Genomic DNA, 6,498 nt, shown 5'->3' with positions numbered 1-6,498 from the left:
TGGGGAAATGGATCCAATGGATTGGGGAAATGGATCCAATGGATTGGGGAAATGGAGCATCATTGTCTCAGCTGAATGAGGACCCCTCATGCTCTGCTCCCCTTCCCAGGGCTGTTCCCGCTGCCAAGGAGGCTCCCAGGGACACCCAGCAGTGCCAGCCCCACCCCAGGGGCAGCTGAAGGTGCTCAGATCCCCCTGGGGCACATCCCAAGGTAAACCCCGAGGATTTCCAGGGCTCAGCCTGCCTGGGAGGAAAGCACAGATTCCCCCAGGAGAGCCCTGAGTTACAGGAGTAACAGAAGTTACAGGACAGAGCTTCCTCAGCCCAACTCACCAGATCCCCCCAAACAGCCCCAAAAGAGCCAAAATTTGCCTCATGAGCCTTCCCAGGCAGAGCGGTCTCTTCCCACACAAGGACACTCCATGGTCACCCCATCGTCCTCCTGGTTTTTTCCTCTCCCAAAAGCTGCCAGACCAGTAGGACTGGATTGGATTCTCTTCAGGGGATTTCTATTTTTATATTTCTTTTTCCTCCCCTGTCCCCAAAGTATATCCCTCCTGCCCCAGTCACACTGAAAAAATGTGGGTGTTGCTGGGCAGTGTCGGGTCAGCTCAGATTTGTCACCCTTTTGGGGGTTGTTCAGGCTGGAACCTCTTGGAAACGACTCGGTCTGGACACCAAAGCCGGAGAGTTCAGGTGCCAAAAGATAAAATATCTGATCCTGGTCAGTCTTGGAGCCAATTGAGGACAAATGATAAGGTGACAGATAAGGAAATAATTAAATAAAAGCCCAGGAGGAGCTGCATGTGCAGTAGGAAACAGGATCTGTTTCCCCATGGATAATCCCGTGGATTCTCTGGGGTCTGGGAGAGGGGCAGTGCACGTGGCTGCTCTTTTTCTCAGCAGGGTTTAACCAAATCTCCACAAATTACCAGAAAAATCCATCCCTTCGACATCCCGTGTGTCGAATTTGGCTGGAATTGGAGCGGGAGGATGCAGGGCAGGGAGGAGGGGACACAGCTCAGACCCATCCCGCACAAACCCATCCCCAAACCCTGCCTGGACTGAGCTTGGGCACACAAAAAGGGCACTCAGAGATTTCCAAACCAACCCAAAATCTTCTCTGGGGAGCCAACACTCCCCTGTGCCAGGCCCCGGGGCTGGGGGCAGCAGGACTGTCCCACCCCAGGGCTGCCAGAGCCGGGAGCTGATCCCAAAATCCTCCTTTGTTTCTCAACTTCTGCCGGTTTTTTTGCCTTTTTCTCCTCTTTTTTTCCCCTGTCAGGTAACAATACCTCCTTTCAGGCCCTGCCAAAGCCCCGCTCCGATAAGAGCCGGCAGCAGAGGGAACTGCCATCAATATTTGGGTGAATTTTAACCACCTGAGGACAGCCCGGGGTGGGGGGATCAGCGCAGCACCTGGCCCGTGCTTTAAAGCATCACTTCCAAACCCATCTCCCTGCCCAGATCCCCCGGAATTCCCGGTAAATCTCTCTCCAGCGGCTGCAAAGACCGAGCTTAGAGCCGGGACTAAGCCTCCAGCCGCGCTCAGCACCCAGGTACGTTCTCCCAACGCTCCTTCCCTTTGCTCCTGGAATATTCCCTGGAATATTCCCTGGAATCTTGGAGGAGCGCGGCCGGCAGAGCTCACCCAGCCGAATTTCTCAAGCGCAGCTTCGGGAATTCGATGTTAAAAAAGAAACCGAGCAAGGCCGAAGCAGGGATGGGTTTTTGTTCCCCTGGGGTTGATTCTGGGAATTTTCCTGTTTTCCTTCCTGTTCTTCCCAGTCCAAAATGGGTTTGGAAGTTGTGGAGGATCCCAGGATGAGGATGAAGAGCGGCTGGATTCTGACAGCGAGCGAAACTCCACGCCAAGGTACTTATAAACCATTCAGAGCCATATTTATAATTGGATTTTCCCTCCAGAAAATTCAGCGATATTCTGGCAGGCAGTGGGAGACTTTCTGTGCAAATATTTCTTGGGGAAAAAAAAGGAAAAAAAAATTAAAAAAAAAAAAAAGAAAAACCCGAGAGCTGGAGGGTGTTATGCTCAGAATAAACTTTTCCCACTTAGCAGCAGGATGAGTTTTTTTCACCCCCCCAAAAAAAAATTAAGTAAAATTAAATAGAATTTTTTTTTTAAAAAAAACTGATTTTTGCCAAGCTAAATAGCCAGAGCTTATTTCTAATCTGTCACAGGCAGAGAGATAGACACAGAAAATCTTTGCCCTCCTCATTTTGGGTTTTTTTTCTTCTTCTCCCTTAATTTTAATTTTTAATGAGTGTTATTTTTCCTCTCATCATAAGCTGTCCCTGCTTTTTTTGCCACTTTGGCGAAGGAAAACGGAATAAATGATGCTCCTCTGCAAGGTCTCATCGTAAAATTCAAAGGAAATAAATTAATTCATTAAAGAGCAGTTCTGTTGATGAATTTTAATTCAGAGAGGGATTAAACCAGCACCTCTCAGTGGCTCCGGGGCTTTTCCTGCCCGTTGGAGGCTCCAGGTTGGGATGGAGACCTGGAGCTGTGGAAAATCAGCTGAAATTTCACTTCAGCCCCTCCTGGACGAGCTCCAGGGTCCTCACCCCAGCCCCTTTGGAAGCTCCTGGAATTATCAGGGAAGGGAGAACAATGGGAAGCTCCACGGAGATCTCAGGGGTGCAGCCCCGACCCTCAGTGCCAGCAGCTCCAAATTCCCTGGAAAGGCTTTTCCCATGGAAAAGGGACTGGGGAACTGCTCTGCTGGGCCAGAGCTCCCTCAGCATCCGTGGGGAGCAGGAAAATTCCACCCCACTCATTCCCAGCTGGAAAAGGCTCAGCACCCACTGCTGGGGTCAGCCCTGAGCTGTGGGAGACACGGCCACACCCAGCAGCAGAGGCAAAAATCCTTAAAAGTCCCTAAAAAAACCCAAAAAACCCCTCCCAAAAACCCCAAATTTGAGCAGAGCAAGCCCAGAGTGTGGCTCAGCACCCCCGGGGGGACAGGAGGGGACTCGGCCCCTTCCCACTGCCACAACCCCCGGGAAGAAATCAAACACAAAGCACCAAAACTGAGCTGAGCCCTTCGAGATGGTTCCAAAGCGATGTTTTGTGGAAAATAAAGGATTTATAGAGAGCCTGGGCACAACGTCCTGCCCTTGGAACGGGGCAGGGGCAGCCAGGCCCAGCTCTGGGCCTGCCTACGTGAGCCTGGCTTTAAATCCGTGTATATACACCTCCAACAAATCCCTGTTTATTGCTCAGCAGAGCAAACCACGGGGTTTTTTACATAAATAATCCCCATGTAAATAAACTCCCCACCCTGAGCAAACTCCGAGGGATCCTGGCGCAGATTTCTCTATTTTTCAAATAAATCATCCTCCCCCCACCCCACCCCTCGCTGGAGCTGGCAGCTCCAATTTCCAAATCACTGCAGGGCCAGCAGCTGGAAACAACCCAAACAAACAATTTTACAAGTTCCAGAAGTCGAAAACCCCTCCTTTCCCTGCCCCACCATCCCCAAACACCCCCCTTTTCTTTTATTTAAATTTTTTTTTTTTAATTCATTTCAATTTCTGGGTCGAATTCGAGGAGCAGGCGGAGGAAATGGGTGACCCAGGGACATCTGCAAGCCATTAGGGCCCAGACTTCAGGTAGCTCCCAGCAACACGTGCTGGCCACATTACACCCTCCAAGGATATTTCCACAACTTTCCTTCTCCAAATAAACACTCGGGCTCTGCCTGCATTAGGCAGGAGCTGCACAAACAGGTAGAGAGAATGGCAGTTTTATTCCCCTTGCCCAATTCTGATGGATTTTCTTGTAAAGCTGGTGCCGGGCTCTGTAATTTGAACTATTGCTCGGAAAACAGAGCGGGGATGGCTTGAAATTCCAGCTGTTTGTTTCTGGGGATGGGGAATCGGGCACGGAATTCAGCCTCACGCTGCTGGCTGGGCAAAATTAGGGGGGAAAAAAATGAGAGAAAAATTGAGGGATTAAAAAATCCAGGGTAAAATGAAGGGATTTAAAAAATCCAGGGTAAAATCAAGTGTAAAATGAAGAGATTAAAAAATCAAGGGTAAAATCAAGGGGTTAAAAAATCAAGGGCAAAATCAAGGGGTAAAATGAAGGGATTAAAAAATCCAGGGTAAAATCAAGTGTAAAATGAAGGGATTAAAAAATCTAGGGTAAAATCAAGGGTAAAATGAAGGGATTGAAAAATCAAGGGTAAAATCAAGGGGTTAAAAAATCAAGGGGGAAATCAAGGGGTAAAAAATCAAGGGGTTAAAAAATCAAGGGCAAAATCAAGTGTAAAATGAAGAGATTAAAAAATCAAGGGGGAAATCAAGGGGTAACAACTCCTTGATTTAAAAAGGGATTAAAAAAATCAATGGGGTAAAAATCAAGAGTAAAATCAAGGGGAAAAAACTCAAGGGCAGGATCAAGGGATTAAAATATCAAAGGTAAAATCAAGGGGTAAAAAATCGAGAGCAAAATCAAGGGATTCAACAATCAAGGGTAAAATCAAGGGATAAAAAATTAAAAGAAAAATCAAGGGGAAAATCAATGGATTAAAAAAATCAAGAGATCAGCATTAGAATCCACCAGGAGTTTAGAGCTGGGGCAGGATTCTTTTTATTTTTATTTCTATTTTAACTTTTTAAGCAGGTTTTGTAGCTTTTCAAGGAATTTTAATTTTCTTGGACCTAGGAGAGATTTCACGGTGCCACGAGGTGACATTGATGGGGTATCCCTGATTTTCTAAGGAAAAATGGATAAAAAGAGGTAGAAAATGATGGTGCTACCAGCATTCCCTGCAGGATATTTTCCCTTTTCTCTGCATCCTTCATTTATTTAAAAAAAAAAGTCTTAAAAGTAAGAAAATTGTGCTGGTGATCCCTCACCACCAGCATTCCCTGCAGGGAATTATTCCTTTTCTCCATGTCTCTCACATACCCACCAGGATATTTTTCCTTTTATCCCTATCACTCATTTAAAAGGAAAAATAAAAGGATAAAAATAGGTAAATTATGCTGGTGATCCCAGCATTCCCTACAGGGCATTTTCCCCTTTCTGGGAATCCCTGATTTATAAGAAAAAATGGATTCAAACAGGGAGAAAATGATGGTGATCCCACACCACCAACATTCCCAAGGGAATTATTCCTTTCCTCCCTGTCACTCATTTTTAAGGACAAATGGGTTAAGATAGGGAGAAAATTGTGATGATCCTGTGCCAGCAGCATTCCCTGCAGGGAATTTTCCCTTCTCTGGAGAGCTCCGATTGTTGGGAGTGAAAATTCCCTCTTTTGTTGCCATTTCCCGGAGTTTCCCCGTGGCTTGGATGGGTTTTCCCGGGTGATTGGAAGCAGATTGATTTATCTCCCATGGAGAAGCATTTCCAGCCCTGCCTCCGAGGGGATGCTGTGCCTGGAAAACCGGGAAAATCCAAAGGATTCCCAGAATTTAAAGGTGCACTTTGAAGGAAAAAGAAAAAATAAAAAAAGAATTAATTAATAATAATTCTCTTTTTTTTTTTTTTCCTCTAGGAGAAAACCCTTTAGGAAGGGAGAGGAATGTTTTGGGAGAGGGATTTCCATCCTGCTTGAAATGAGAGGGATAAATTTTCCATCTAGGCAAAGTCTGCAGAGCCTGGAGCCAAAAATCCCGGAGCAAAGCAATAAATAATGAAATAAATTAATATTCCCCCCTTCCCCAAATCTCCAGATTAATCCCTTTAATCTCCAGGGGGGAAAAAAACCCAAAAAAATAATCCCAGGAGCATTTGTGAGGTCCAAGGCCCGGTGGTTTCCAGCTGTGGGAGAAGGAGCAGAAAACAGGGAATTGTTTCTGTTTCCCAGGGAATGCCCCAGCTCCCGATTCCAGGTGGGAATGGGAATAAACCCACCCCAGATTCCAGATTTGCCTCCCCAAACTGGGGAGCTGCCCATCAGCACTGGGATTTCTGTCAGCAAAGCTAAAAATCCCAATTTTCCCTCTCTTTTTTCCTCGGATTTTCCGCTTTTTAGCACTGCCCAAACTTTTTTTCCAGGGGCAAACAGCTTTTTCCTGCTCCCAATTCCTTTCCTGCTGCCTCCAATCTCACCCCAATCCCGATTCCTCCCCAGTTTTGCCTTTCTGGGATGATTTTGGGAGTGGGAAGTGAATCCCACTATTCCAGGGGCTGCTGTTGGAGCAGCTCCCCAGCTCAGAAATAATCGGGATCATTTCACCCCAGGGCTGGGATTATTCTCCCAAAATTCCAGAATTCCTTTCACTTTATTCCCCAGAGCAGCTCCCTCCTGATGGTGTTTTTAGGCATAAATAAAAAATGAATTTATTTCAGGCATGGCCTTGGAGTCTTCAGGCTACTGTTCCTTTATATATTCCCAAAAAAGGGGGGAAATTCCTGTTCTCCAGTTTTTTCAGGCATTCCCAGGATTTGCCAAGCTGAAATCACACCCTGCTGTCTCCAGCTCAAGGTGCAGCAGGGCTGATTATTACCCTGAGAGGCCAGA

At 46.6% G+C, this 6,498-nt stretch overlaps 1 long non-coding RNA gene across 2 annotated transcripts; it reads left to right on the top strand.

The window, feature by feature from the left end:
• The first annotated feature begins 1,276 nt into the window (after positions 1-1,276).
• On the top strand, positions 1,277-5,700 carry LOC107212641. Of its 2 annotated transcripts, none has more exons than XR_001524500.3 (3): positions 1,277-1,560; positions 1,790-1,877; positions 2,309-4,008. It is a non-coding gene; the product is annotated as an uncharacterized LOC107212641 (long non-coding RNA). The 2 variants fall into 2 exon arrangements; XR_001524499.2 differs by lacking the exon at positions 2,309-4,008 and adding an exon at positions 5,530-5,700 and having other exon boundaries at positions 1,292-1,560.
• The last annotated feature ends 798 nt before the right edge of the window (positions 5,701-6,498 follow it).

The sequence above is a fragment of the Parus major genome, chromosome 18 (assembly GCF_001522545.3).
Source record: "Parus major isolate Abel chromosome 18, Parus_major1.1, whole genome shotgun sequence".
NCBI classification, from domain to species: Eukaryota; Metazoa; Chordata; class Aves; order Passeriformes; family Paridae; genus Parus; species Parus major.
The sequence above is the reverse complement of the archived record's forward strand: the minus strand, read 5'-3'. Positions and strand labels throughout refer to the sequence as shown.